The sequence below is a fragment of the Pipistrellus hanaki genome (genome assembly GCF_964339955.1).
Source record: "Pipistrellus hanaki genome assembly, chromosome: 2".
NCBI classification, from domain to species: domain Eukaryota; kingdom Metazoa; phylum Chordata; class Mammalia; order Chiroptera; family Vespertilionidae; genus Pipistrellus; species Pipistrellus hanaki.
Window position 1 is genome coordinate 14,621,461 of NC_140504.1, and position 14,538 is coordinate 14,635,998.

Genomic DNA, 14,538 nt, shown 5'->3' on the forward strand with positions numbered 1-14,538 from the left:
ATAGAGCACATGTGTCAAACACAAGGCCCGCGGGCCAAATCCAGCCCGCCAGGCCTTGCAATGTGGCCCGCACCGTGCTGTCATCACTGCACTCCGCTGTCAGTTTATGACATTGTCAGTTTATGACTGTTCAGTAAACCATTCGGCCCGCGATTTAGGCTGGATTTTAGATTTTGGCCCCTTCTCTGATTGAGTTCGACACCCCTAGGATAGAGCATCAGCCTGTGAACTGAAAAGTCCCAGGTTTGATTCCTTGGTCAAGGGCACATACCTTGGTTGCAGGCACATCCCCAGTAGAAGGCGTGCAAGAAAGCAGCTGATCAATGTTTCTCTCTCATCAATGTTTCTAATTCTCTATCCTTCTCCCTTTCTCTCTGTAAAAAATCAATAATATATATATATATATATATATATATATATATATATATATTTTTTTTTTTTTTAAAGAGCAATTCCATCTCCCACAGATTGGCCCTGATCGATGGACAAGCTTAGAGACCCTACCCATGCACAAATTTCATGCACTGGGCCTCTAGTATAATCTATAAAATTATATAGCTTTCAGGAATACAATTCCATAATACATCAACTGTATATTGCATTGTGCATTCACCACCCTAAGTTAAGTCTCCTTCAATCACTATTTATCTCCCTTTTATCCTCTCTTACCACTCCTCACCCCCTTTTCCCTCTGATAATCACTATACTGTTGTCTTTGTGTGAGGTTTTTGGAGTTTTTTCACTGAGCCCCCCAGAAGCTTTTAATGTTGATTAAACCAATTACTCAAGTGATTTCTATATCCTATTTAAGAAAAATTTACCTATCTCAAAGCCACAATGGTAGTCTGGTGTTTCTTCCAGAAGATTTACACACACTAGAATGGCTAAAAATAGAGGTTGACAAGAACTAACACAAGCAAGAATGTGGTGCAATTAGATCTCTCATAAGTTGCTACTGGGAGTAAAAAAGAGCACAAACATTTTGGAAAACTCCTTGTAGGATCTTAAGATGTTAAGCATACACCTGCTCTGTGACAAAGCAATTCCACTCTAGGTTATTTTCCCAAGAAAAGTGAACTCATGTCCACTGAAACCTTATGAAGAAATACTTAGAGCAGCCATATTCAATAGCTTAGCACTCACATCCACACAATTGCCCAATGACAGGAAACAGATAAACAAACTGTAGCATATTCACTGGATGGTGAATGAACTCTTGCTGCTTACAATAATATAGATGAATTAGAAAAATATGATGAGGAAAAGAAGCCGGATACAAAAGAGCACATCCTTTACAAATCCATTGATATAAAATTCAAAGCAGGTAAGACAAATTGCCAATGATAGAAATGAGAATAGCAGTTGCCTTGAGGGAGAGGGAAAGAAAGGGCATTGAACAGGAAGGGACAGCGGAATTTTCTAAAGGGATGGAAATGCTTTGTATCTCACAATGGTGTGAATTACATGGGTGTATTTATTCATTATTGTACACTTAAAAATTGAGCATTTCACCACATATAAATTGAACCTCAAAAATATTCCATAATATTGCAGTTTAGATGTGTAAGTATAAGCCTGTCCTGAATGTTTACAGCTGAGGGATATGTACACTTTATGATATTTGCGTATTTAAAGGCACAGGCACTCTGCTGGGAAAAAAATATTAAACTAGGAGAAATTCTGTTGGAGGCGCCTGTATTTTCTGTATGCCTGAAAAGACCTGTCCTTGTCTCTGCCCTTTTAGATGTAAGCAGGGTCAAATAACGTGCTAGAGGTTGTTTTACGTGCATTAGAATGTTTTATTGCAGTGGGAATTCCCAACAGTGGGGCTGTGTTCTCCACCACATTTGGATCTGTACTGTGGGCCAAATGCTGAGAATAATTCTCTCCACCTATAGTTGTAAAGACAAAATATAACAGAATTTTACTGATACAACAACAAGGTTGGAAAATATTTCTGTTCACTTCAAAACTAAATGCAACCCACTCCCTCTTCTAAAGGGCCAATGGAAGTGTATCATTTGATCAATGTGCAAGATCTGCTAAGCCTCCAATCTAGTGTGTGTGTGTGTGTGTGTGTGTGTGTGTGTGTGTGTATTTTATTGATTCCAGAGAGGAAAGAAAAGGGAGAGAAAGACAGAAACATCAATGACAGAGAATCTTTGATAGGCTGCCTCCTGCATGCCCCACACTGGAGATTGAGCCTGCAACCTAGGCATGTGCCCTAACTGGGAATCAAACCGTAAGGTCAACCAATGCTCAACCACTGAGCCACATCGGCCAGACCCAATCTAGTCTTAGTAATACAAAAGAGGCTGTATAACTATGGGTAAAGCATTAACAAAACCTTTGGTCCTTTATGAACAAACTTTAAAGCACTGTTTCCCTGGAAACCTGAAAAAGGTAGAATGGAAGTGGTGCTACTAAGCAATATTTCTTATGATAAAAAATGACAAATCGCATCTGGCAGGAGAGCAACTACATATGAGTTATAAATACCTGGTGGGAAATGCTAGCTTAGGGCTGCTCCCTGAGTGTCTAACAGCTCGGCAGGCCCTCGGCAGGGACTCAGGAATTTTTGCTCAAACACTGTCATAAGAGATACTGGTTCCTATTTGAGACATGAGGCTTTCAAGCCAAGAAGAACCACATATACGTGTCTCATCTTCTTGCACCTGAACTGTCAACTTGGAAGCCAGAGATTAGGCCCTTCGTTGCTGTGAGGGCTGAAGCAAGAAGTCTTACTGAAGAGGGATGCCCAATGCCTTTCTTGGCCTATATTCCTCTCATTGAATCTGATGCTAAGTGGGCCCCATGGAAGTCTGGGAGTCAGAAGGTTGAGGGACAGTCTGGTGGGCATGAAGTAACTCAGTACACAATGCAGGACACCGTATGTGGAATGGTAGTGAATGAATACGTCTTTTGTGCTTGATGGGAAAGCCATGGCTCTGGGAGCCATCCTCATCTCTGTCCCATGGATACGTCACTCTTCAATGCCACAGTACAGAGTGGAGAGGGCACCTGCTCCTGTACAATAGTAGGAATATCATGAACAGAAAGTAATACAGGAATTACTTGGAGCTCCTTCAAAGAATCAAAATATGCTTTGGTTCAGGCATGGCTGCTAGCTTTACTTCCTCTGACATTTTTGATCATCTGTTTTTATGTTTTCCTCACAAACATACACATAAGTCATTCATTTTTTAAAATATATTTTTATTTATTTCAGAGAGGAAGGGAGAGAGAGAGATAAAGATCAATGATGAGAGAGAATCATTGATCAGCTACCTTCTGTTGAGCCCAAAGCCCGGACATGCGCCCTTGACCAGAATTGAACCTGGGATCCACTTCAGTCCACAGGATGACATTCTATCCACTAAGTCAAACCAGATAGGGCCATACCTATTTTTAAAGTAATAAGTGTACATGTACCAAAAATAAAAATTACAATCTCTCTTCTATATCTGGTAAACTGAACCTCACCATTTAATTTCACAAACCAAAAAAGACAAGGAAACAAATACCATTAGAGAAGATGGTGACCACAGAGTAGACAGAAACAAAGAATGAAAATTCCAAAATATCCTACAGCAGAGAGAGAGAGAGAGAAAAAAAAAAGTATAAACTTAAAGGTTCTTGACTTGAGCTTTAAAGAGATAAAGCAAACTAAGAATAGCTCCCGAACGGTTTCCATGGGCATATAAATTAACCTCCCTGTGAGGCCTGTCAGAAATCAGTGTACTGCCCTAAGTCACTACCTTTTTTCCTGAGTTAGCTATATAAACTTTTTTTCCAATATAAACTTTTAATGAGCCTAACATAAAAAGTAAACCAGTGAACCTAATACTATATGACACACTTTAAGGGAGATTAAGACACATCCTGAGCATACGTGCATTTGTAATTTAAACTCTAGTCATGAAAAAGACTGGACACAATCAACTGCCCTTACTGAGTTCTAGGGGGAAAAGCTCACACCCTCATTTGGCAGCTACCTAGTTTTTGGATGATAAAGCTGTGAAGCTTTTTTGCTTTTGTTTTTTAAGAGAAAAATACACACACACACACACACACACACACACACACACACACACTATAGTTTTCCAGATGAATTAAACTGAAATACTTAACAATCTACAATTCTAATTCATGTACTAAGCCTACATGCAAATTTTACCAATAGCCTGCAGCAGCATACTTAAGCTGCCACAGTTGATCAACACATTCTAACCAGAGTCTCTTTCATCTTTCCAGGTATTAGAGAAGGAACTCTAAGTAGACAGGGAGGAGAAAGAGGTGAACTACCCTACCTGATTCATGAACCCTATAATCCTCTCCACTAATGAGTTCATATCTGACTAGAGAGGAAATTAATAATATGGCCAAAATTGCCTACATTAGAGCCACTCTTCCTATGGCAACACAAGAAAGCCCCCTCAAAAATATGACTGAGAATAGAATCATTGTGGCCCCATTGCAGAGATGGTAAGACAGACTCCCTCTGTCCATCTTGATCTGCCTGGAAGACTAACAGTTCTACTGTTTATACTAAAAATGAATGCAGATAAATACTTGCTCTGCGATAGCAGTGTGCTAGATAGATAACTCTGTGATTATCTGTTTATACCCTTAGGGTCAAATCCTCAAGGATGCGTATGAATTGTATGTAATTAATCTTTTCGCTCTAAGTTTTGCATTTAGCCTGGTATATAGTAAATTTAGGAAATGAATACGCGGACAAATGGTTGAATGAGCAGCAGAATGGTGGCCAGTTAGTGTCAGCAGCTACTGAAGACACAGCCACTCTCTCAGAATGCTTTCAGCTGCAAACAACAAGTACCAGAATAGTAGACGAAATATTGATTGCAGTACACATTTATTTTCTGATTTTAAAAGGAAATGATTCCAAGGTAGGTACAGTGATTCGATTATGTCATTATGTCATATTGATCCAACTTCCTCTATCTTTCCACACTTCCAACCTCAGTATGTTAGCAATGTCTACCTTTAGGATCACTGGGAGGCTGCTGATGCTTCAACATCACATCATCATAAAAATAAAGGATAGCCAAAGCAGAGTGAGCAGAAAAAATAATGTTTCCAATAGGTTCTCCATTCTACCACACCTCTGCTTACCTCTCACTGGCCAAGGCTGGGTCACTTGCCCATTATTAGACTAGACAAAGAAAAACAGACGTTGCGTAACTGGCATAGAACAGTTCTCTATGGCTGGAGAGTAGAGATAGATTCTTGCAGCCCTGCTTGACCAAACGTACAAAATGAGGATTCTGTTTTTATGGAAGAGGAAGAAATGACTATAACGTGCAGTGACTTTCCCAGCTCACTAACAGCATGTTTACAGCAGATCCTGAAAAGTCAGCGAGCTCTCAAATCACTCAACAAATATTTGTTGAACAACAACTATGTGGCAGGCACTATTCTCCCTCCCTGGGATACATCAGAGAACAAAATATAGGAACTTACATTCTAGATGAAGAAGACAGACAATAAACAATATTTACGATAAATAATAAAGATATATATCATATGTGTATTTTTCATGTACAAATACACATATGATATATGTGTATCATGGGTGGGGGTTGTTTTTAAAGATCAGTTGGTACCCTAGCCAGTGTGGCTCAATGGATAGAGCATCGGCCTGCGGACTGAAGGGTCCTGGGTTTGATTCCAGTCCAGGGCAGCACATGCCTGGGGTTGCGGGCTTGATCCCCAGTGTGGGGCATGCAAGAGGCAGCCAATCAATGATTCTCTCTCATCATTGATGTTTCTATCTCTCTCTCCCTTCCCCTTCTTTCTGAAATCAGTAAAAATATATTTAAAAGGGGGCTTTGGAGACAGGGTCAGTTTAGTACGGGAGGAACTATTGCTGTCCATTGTTCCCGTTTAAAATAAATAAATAAATAAATAAATAAATAAATAAATAAATAAATAAGATGGTAAGGTGGGGCATGGTGAAAGGTTTAAATAGGATGACCACCTGAAAAAGTGACAATGATTTGAAGGTGAAAAAGCCGAAGATTAAGCCTCCCGGCCTGAAAAGCTGACATTCTGAATACCAAATGGCAGAAGGTCAGACTGTTGCCTTTTGTCCCGCCTCGTTGTTCAGATGGCCTCAAAATAGCTGCCATTAAAATGAAAGAAACGTCAGAAAAAGAGCAGGAAGCAAAAACTGAAGTACTGTATTGAATACATCCAGAAAATTTTTGGTTGTGCGTACAGACACATTAGAAGCAAATACACTAGGGGCTTACTAAGATTAAGCAAATCCTGTTGTTAAAAAAAAAAAAAAATCTATGAAGCTAACAACAGAAGAGTCATATGATATTTTGAGCCTTAAAACAATCTATAAGCCAACAAAGAGCTACAAAATTGATAGACTATATTTTCAAAACCCATTTTACACGCGGCCAAGAACAACAGATAAAAAGGTCCTGCCATGGAGCAGAGCAGGGGGCCAGAGAAAAAAGTGTACAAGTCCATCCCAGAGAGCAGAAACAGAGTCCAATCCAGAAACTTACCCCACAGGAGAGCTGAGGTCTTTGAGACCCTACTTAGCTGGTTTCTATCAGTGTTATGATCAGTGACTTCTGTATTTCCCATTCTCCTCTTTTCTGAATAAGAGTAATAATTATCTGATCCACCCTGACCCACCTGAGCCACATGGGAACCTAAGTGAAAGAACTGAATGAACATCACTCACAAATTGTGGGGTCCGAGCTGGATACAACAACAGGATGTTACTTTTGAGCTGTCTTCCCAGGGTAAAAAGAGGAGAGTGTGTTCTGTGTCTTGAAGAAAGAATGCGTGTGAGAAGGACACACACAGAAACTAGAATTGCAGGCCACCAGAGAGAGACAAGTAACAGCCACCAATATTCATCCACCCTTATTCCTGAGCACATAATTAGGTTATACTTCCCAGATTCCCTTGCAGACTGATGTAACCATGTGACTAAATGCTCATCAATGATATATGAGTAGTTGTGATATGTACCTGCTTCTCAGGCCTTAAGAGGGGCATACCTCCTCTACACTGTTTTCCTTTCCACTGGCTGAAATCTAGATGCGGTGAATAAGCCTTGAACGCACACCTAATAACAAGAGTCATGAGATGGAAGACTCCTGGGTCCCTGAATCACCATGTGGAAGAGAGCTGCCACCAACCTGCAGCACCCTCAACAAATACATGAGGGAGAAATGACCTTGTTCGGTAAGTCAGTGGTTGGCCTAAGTCTATTTTTTTTAATATATATATTTAATTGATTTTTTTTACAGAGAGGAAGGGAGAAGGATAGAAAGTCAGAAACATCAATGAGAGAGAAACATCGATCAGCCACCTCTTGCACACCCCCTACCGGGGATGTGCCTGCAACCAAGGTACATGCCCTTAATCGGAATCAAACCCGGGACCCTTGAGTCCACAGGGCAACGCTCTATCTACTGAGCCAAACCGGTTTGGCAGGCCTAAGTCTATTTTTACAAGAACTTAGTCTAACATAAAACTTTAACTCCCTGGCTAATTCAAAAATTATCTTCTATATATTTTAAGATGGAAAAAAAAAAAATAGCCCTCAGCGGATAGAACATTGGCCTGCAAACCAAGGAGTCCCAGGTTCAATTTCAGTCAAGAGCAGGCTCCTCCCAGCCAGAATCCTGGTCAGGGCTCATGCAGAAGACAACCAATCTACGTGTTTCTTTCACATCAATATTTCTGTTTTCCCCTCTCTTCCACTCTCTAAAAATCAATGGAAAAATATCCGTGGGTGAAGACTAAAAAAAAGAAAAGAATAATAAAATACATTTTAGAAAGTCTCAGACATTTTGTCTTCATTTAGGTTGCTATTACAGAATACCATAAAGTGGGTGGCTTATAAACACCACAAATTTATTGCACAGAGTCCTAGAGGCTACAAGTCCAAGATTAAGATGCTGGCATTCAGTGTCCCATGAGAACCCACTTCCTAGTTCAAGACAATCGTCTTTTTGCTGTGTCCTCATGTGGCTGAGGTGAAGGGAGCTCTCAGAGTTGCTTTTATAAGGGCACTAAGCCCATTCCTGAGGGTTTCTCTCTCATGACATAATCACCTCACAAAGGCCCCACATTGAGGGGTAGGATTTCAACATATGAATTGGGGGGTGGGGAGGCATAAACATTCAGTCTATACAAGTTTCTTTCAAAATAGCTAATTTTTTTTTAAATTTTTTAAACTGTAATTTTCCAAGTATTTGGGGGGAAAAGACTATGATGGAACCCCTCATTTCCTACGGCTTATAAATTAATAAATCATTATTCAACATTTAAGATTTAATAAAATAATAGAAAAAAACAGGACAGAAAAATATTATTTGCCTGTGTGGTATTTAGATATCTTTATAGTGCAACAGCGATTAAAATGCAAATATGTATCAATGCCACTGAAAGCTCCATTCCAAAACCAATTACTTAATGTCTATTGTACTAGGTGGTAACTAGTGTTGCTCACTATTGTATAATACCTGGCACAGTATCTCACATATAATAAACATTTAATAAAAATATGCTGAATAAATGAATGAAAAAAGTACTTAATTTTTTTAATTAGTTTTAACTTTTGTGGAAAAATAAAGTTTAATAGAAACTCAAAATTATTGTATTTTTTTTCACTTACCCTTAATGCTATCATTTCCCGTCAGCAAACCTTTCTGAATTACAGAAAATTCTGAAAATTTACAATTTAAAATGCTGAACCTTTACATTTTACTTCTAACTCAGTGGGTGCACCAATATCTAACTCAGAAATATGTCTAGATTTCCATTTCTAGTTTGAGCAGTCCATACCTACGCATCTAATATTTATACAATAGCATACAAAAAGAAAACGCTGGTAAGATGTTAGGAAACCAACTATTTTCTAACTTCAGACATCAATCCTAAACTTTCCTTTTACCTCCCTGAATTGAACAGTGGGAATTGTGCACATCACTAAAGACTGGGTTTGGCCCGCAGTGAAAACAAAATCAATAGCTTTGTAGTTAACTCCCAATCTCCTCCCAGCAATGCCAACAGGGAATTTCAGCACAGACTGGAAAAAGGCTTGGTTTGTTCTGCTTTTACAACAGGACAATGGATCAGCAGACAGCTTACCTATAATGTCAGCATTATACTGAAACTATAGGTGGTAAATCCCTTTAATGCAAATATTGTATCCCAAACTTGCAAAGGGATGCTTGTCTCAGCTTAAAAGGAGCCATCATTTTAACAAAGACATTTTCTTTAGAGCGAAGGATTTCAACAGAGCAGCACAAGACTGTTTAGACTCGTGTAAGGATTACTTTTAGAAAATGGATCTGCAAAACTAAGGTAAGCCTGCTACACTGTTCAATTTAAAAATAATTTTAAAGCAAGTAGCTGATGTTTGCTTTCTTGCTTACTACAAATGCGAAACAGTTTTCATGGGTATTTCAACCTTAAATATGATCTTTAAAGCCAGCATTACATCTCAGACTGAAAATTTCGTTTTCAGTGTTCATTAACTAATTTTAAGGTTTTTTAATATATATATAATTTATTTTTTACAGAAAGGAAGAGAGAGGGATAGAGAATTAGAAACATAGATGAGAATCATCAATCGGCTGCCTCTTGCACGCCCCCTACTGGGCGTGTGCTTGCAACCAAGATACATGCCCTTGACCCGAATCGAACCTGGGACCGTTCATTCCGCAGGCCTATGCTCTATCCACTGAGCCAAACCGATTTACATTTTAATATGCGATTTACTCACACATTCCTGCAAGGATTTACTGACCGTGGTACAGAGATTGCTTGCGCCTGTCCCAATATCCACACTCCTTCTTTGAGAAGCTGACCTTCCAGCTGGACATCTGGTCGCTGGAATCAAGACCTGACTCCAAGTTTCCCTTTCAGCGAGGCTCTTGCCCCCGACAGCGGGGAGTAACTGGAAATGTTATGTGGCAGCTCCTGAAAAGTATTCTTAAAAAGCAGCTGGTCTATAGTCTTCACCCAGTCTTCTCACTCTCCTCTACCCTGCTGTTCAGAAGGCGGTCCTAGGGAAGGGGTGGGGGTAAGAGGAGATCAACCAAGAACTTGTAGGCATATATGCATAGCCCTTGGACACAGACAATGGGGTGGTGAAGGCCTGGGGGTGAGGGGCGGGGCCAGATGGAAAAGGTAAATACCATGTTTCCCCGAAAATAAGACATCCTCCGAAAATAAGACCTACTTACAGGTTTCCTTCTGAGTGAAATATAAGGCATCCCCCCGAAAATAAGGCCCCCCCCAGGCTAAACATGAGAGATTTGGTCCACTGATTCTGAAAGAAATGGAGTCACAAGAAATTCACCAGGAAATTCAGGAATTGGATTGTTATGATGATGTTCCAGAAGATGATGACATGATTGTCATTGAATAAATGAGTAAATTCTTGATACTGTAGGATTCACAGTTTGTCTGGTTTGTGTTGACAACTACCGTACTACCGTACCATATACAGGTAATAAATGTCCTTTATTTTCATTTAACAATAAATGTGTACTGTATTCTTCTTCATGGAAAAATAAGACATCCCCTGAAAATAAGACCTAGCGTATCTTTGGGAGCAAAAATGAATATAAGACACTGTCTTACTTTCGGGGAAACAGGGTAGGAGAATGGGGGGAAAGGACAACCTAAGTAATACTTTAAACAATAAAGATTTTAAAAAGAAAGAAAAGGCCTATTTCTTGCACATAAAGAGAAGACCCACATCCTGGGGATGGCAAAGCAGAAGCTACTCGAAGCAGCCTGTGTGCCCGAGGACTCTGTGGATCTGAGCCACCACACCCACCCTAGGCAGCCCACCTCTCAATTTGAACGCAAGAGGGGAAAAATAAGTCCCACTTTTCAGGGTCACTGTTATTTGCGGGTCTTATATTACTTCTGGTGAATTCCAACCTTAACTGACAAAACACAGTTTGAAAGGTCTGATATGTTAAAATAAATACATGATGAATTAAGGCAGCTCTGACTGTTTGGCTTAGTGGATAGAGCGTCCGCCTGCGGACTGATGGGTCCCGGATTCAATCTGGTCAAGGGCACAATGCCTGGGTTGCGGGCTCCATCTCCAGTGGGGGGCATGCAAGAGGCAGCCGATCAATGATTCTCTCTCATCATTGGTGTTTCTCTCTCTACCTCTCCTTGCCTCCCTGAAATCAATTAAAAAAAAATTAGAGAGATAGAGAAAGAGAGAGAGCTTTCTCTCCTACTTCTCCCTCTCTCTTCCATCTCTATATTCTTGCCAGGAAGAAAACCTATTGCCTAATTGTAGAGCAGCCATTCTGCACTTTGAGAGGAAAGCCAGAATAGCTGCAGAGAGGATTGGTAGTCTTTTTTTATTTTTTAAATATATTTTTATTGATTTCAGAGAGGAAGGGAGAGGGGGAGAGAGATAGAAGCATCAATGATGAGAGAATCATCAATTGGCTGTCTCGTGCACACCCCACACTGGAGATTGAGCCTAAAACCTGGGCATGTGCCCTGCCCAGGAATCTAACCGTGACCTCCTGGTTCATAGGTCAATGCTCAACCACTAAGCCACACCAGGCTAGGGTAGGTAGTCTTGACAACCATGAGCCAGTGGCAATGAATCAGCAAATCACTGCAAGAAGTTGTCTCCCCTGACCTGTTCTGTGAAACCAACACCACCTTATTTGACTCAGAGACAGTTATGAGGTTTTCTGTTACTTGCATCTGTAAGGATTCCTAGCTGATTTAAGCCTAAAAGTCAAGGTAATGTGTATTGTAAGTCAACAACCAATTTTGTTCCTAATCTTTGCATATCACTTAACCGTTTATAACACATGTTTGCCCATTTTACTGCATGACTTACATTAGAAAAGATTGCTAGTTAGTTAAATATGAAATCCTTGACTATGCAAAGAAATACATAAGTTTTATTCAATGACACAGTAAACTGGAAAGCCCACTGTACCTATCTAAATGCTAAATACATTTATATATTACTGTTATGAGAAAAGCAAGAAGCCATGACAAGTTTTTGAGGAAGGGATTTCATCTCTATTTATTTAAGAATAGACTTTGAATGATGGACTGAAAAAACTAGATTGGAAGCAAAGAGACCTGCAATGAAGCTCTTGTTTAATGAATGAAGACTCCGCTGGCAAAAGTAGCAAGGAATTCTAGCTAGCATGGAATAAGGAGTACCAGAATATATGTTTAAAAATTAGAAAATAGGGCAAAATATACGAAATATCTATTTTAAGACTCTGGGACACAGGCAGAGCAAAAATGTGATCCCAAATGGAAAAGAAGCAAATGAGGTGAGCCCTACATTTGTCCTGATTTTACGGCTGGAGGTACTGTTAGACCATGGTCCACAGAGGAAGATCCAGACAAAGCTGGGCGAGAAGACAAAGACTGAATCTGAGGATTATGGGATATCTGGAATTTGTAACAAGCGCTAGAAAGAATTTCAGAATACTGCTTAAGTCTTTTCCTGAATACTAAGAAGTGGATATGTAGGATGAAGCTCCAAGAGGGTAGGCAAAAATTAACTACCAGGGGGAAAAAACGAATTACTGGTAAATAGAATCTGAACAACTAATTGCTGGAATTCACAGGGAAAGGAGTCATTTGAGTTTTGTGGCGTGTGTGTGTGTGTGTGTGTGTGTGTTCAATATATTTTTATTGATTTCAGAGAGGGAGAGAAACATCAATGAGACAGAATTACTGATGGCTACCTCCTGCACGCCCCCTACTGGGGACCGAACCTGCAACCCAGGCATATGTCCTGAAGGGGATAGCCCGACACTCAATCACTGGGCCATATCAGCCAGGTGAGTCTTTTGAGTTTTATCCAACTACAGTATACTAGTAGAAACTTTAATGAAGACATGTGACCGACAGTAGAAAGCCTTGGCCACTTCTTAAGAAGAGGTCTAGAAAATCCTTACAGCAAAAGATAATCTACACCCTCACAAAGTTTACAAATGAGCCTCAAAAGAATCAAGCTGATCAGCTATTAGAATAAACAGCCTCCTAAAAGGAAGCACTTCCAAACCTGATACGAAGAGGAGGAATCTGCAGATCTCTCTGTAGCGCCTGCTGGGTGGTCCCAGGCAGGGGCTGACTTTGCACCTCCCTGGAGACCCAAGAGCCAATGTAACCAGTGGTCAGTATGAGACCGTACCAGATTATAACTCTACACACCCATAAGCGACACACTCAAAGGGCAGACCCAGTGAGCATCAAAGTCCCACTATAGTCCCAGCTGGTCCTCACAGCCAATTGGCCCGTAGGCCAATTTCTCCCAGTGACACACACAGCAATCAAGTCTCAACTACAACAATACTGTGCTCAAAGCCCACAAAGAGGTGCCCCTGGAGTGTCCACCTCAGGTGACTGGAGAGGCTGAGCCACCAGGCCCTATAGGATACCTACTATCTAAGGTCACTCAATCTATTCAAAGAGACATAGCAGCTCTACCCAATACATAGAAACAAACATAGGGAAGCAGCCAAAATGCAGAGACAAAGAAACATGTCACAAATAAAAAAAAAATGGAAGAAAGCAAACTACTGGATTTAGAGTTCAAAACCACAGTTATAAGGTTACTCAAGAATTTTCTAGAAACCTCCAAGAGATTTAATGAGACTTTCAAGAATCTTAGTGAGAATGCCAAATACATGGAAAAGGATTAGTCAGAAATTAAGCATACACTAACTGAAATAGAGAATAGCATACAGGTATTCAACAGTAGACTAGAGGATTCTAAGAATCAAATCAACAATTTGAAATATGAGGAAGCAAAAAACACCCAACCAGAAGAGCAAAAAGAAATAAGAATCCAAAAAAATATCAAGCTAGCATAAGAAACCTCTGGGACAACTTCAAGAGTACCAACATCAGAATTATGGGGGTGTCAGAAGAAGAGAGAGAGAGAGAGAGAGAGCAAGATATTGAAAACCTATTTGAAGAAATAATGACAGAAAACTTGTCCCACCTGGTGAAAGAAATAGACTTACACATCCAGGAAGCACAGAGAGTCTCGAATAAGAGGAACCCAAAGACGACCACACCAAGATTAAAATGCCAGGGGCTAAAGACAAAGAGAGAATCTTGAAAGCAGCAAGAGAAAAACAGTTAGATACCTACAAGGGAGTGCCCATAGGATTGTCAGCTAATTTCTCAAAGAAACTAGGCAGGCCATATGGGAGTGGCAAGAAATAATCAAAGTGATGAATAGCAAGAACCTACAACTAAGAATACTCTACCTGAAATAAGACATCAAGAATATACATCTCAGGTAAAAACTGCTGTTTGAATTTTAAACCTGCTAAGGCAATTTTCCTGTGCCTGGGACCATAACCTTTGGAGATTAACTACTGAGTTCTGCTTCTGCAAGATAGGGCCACATTCCAATGTCCAGCAGGATGTGACTGGGAACGACCCTGTGGGCTGACCCCAGTTTTTAGAATATAGTCTTTAGGATTTAGAATTTAGAACAAAGGAAAATTCCTG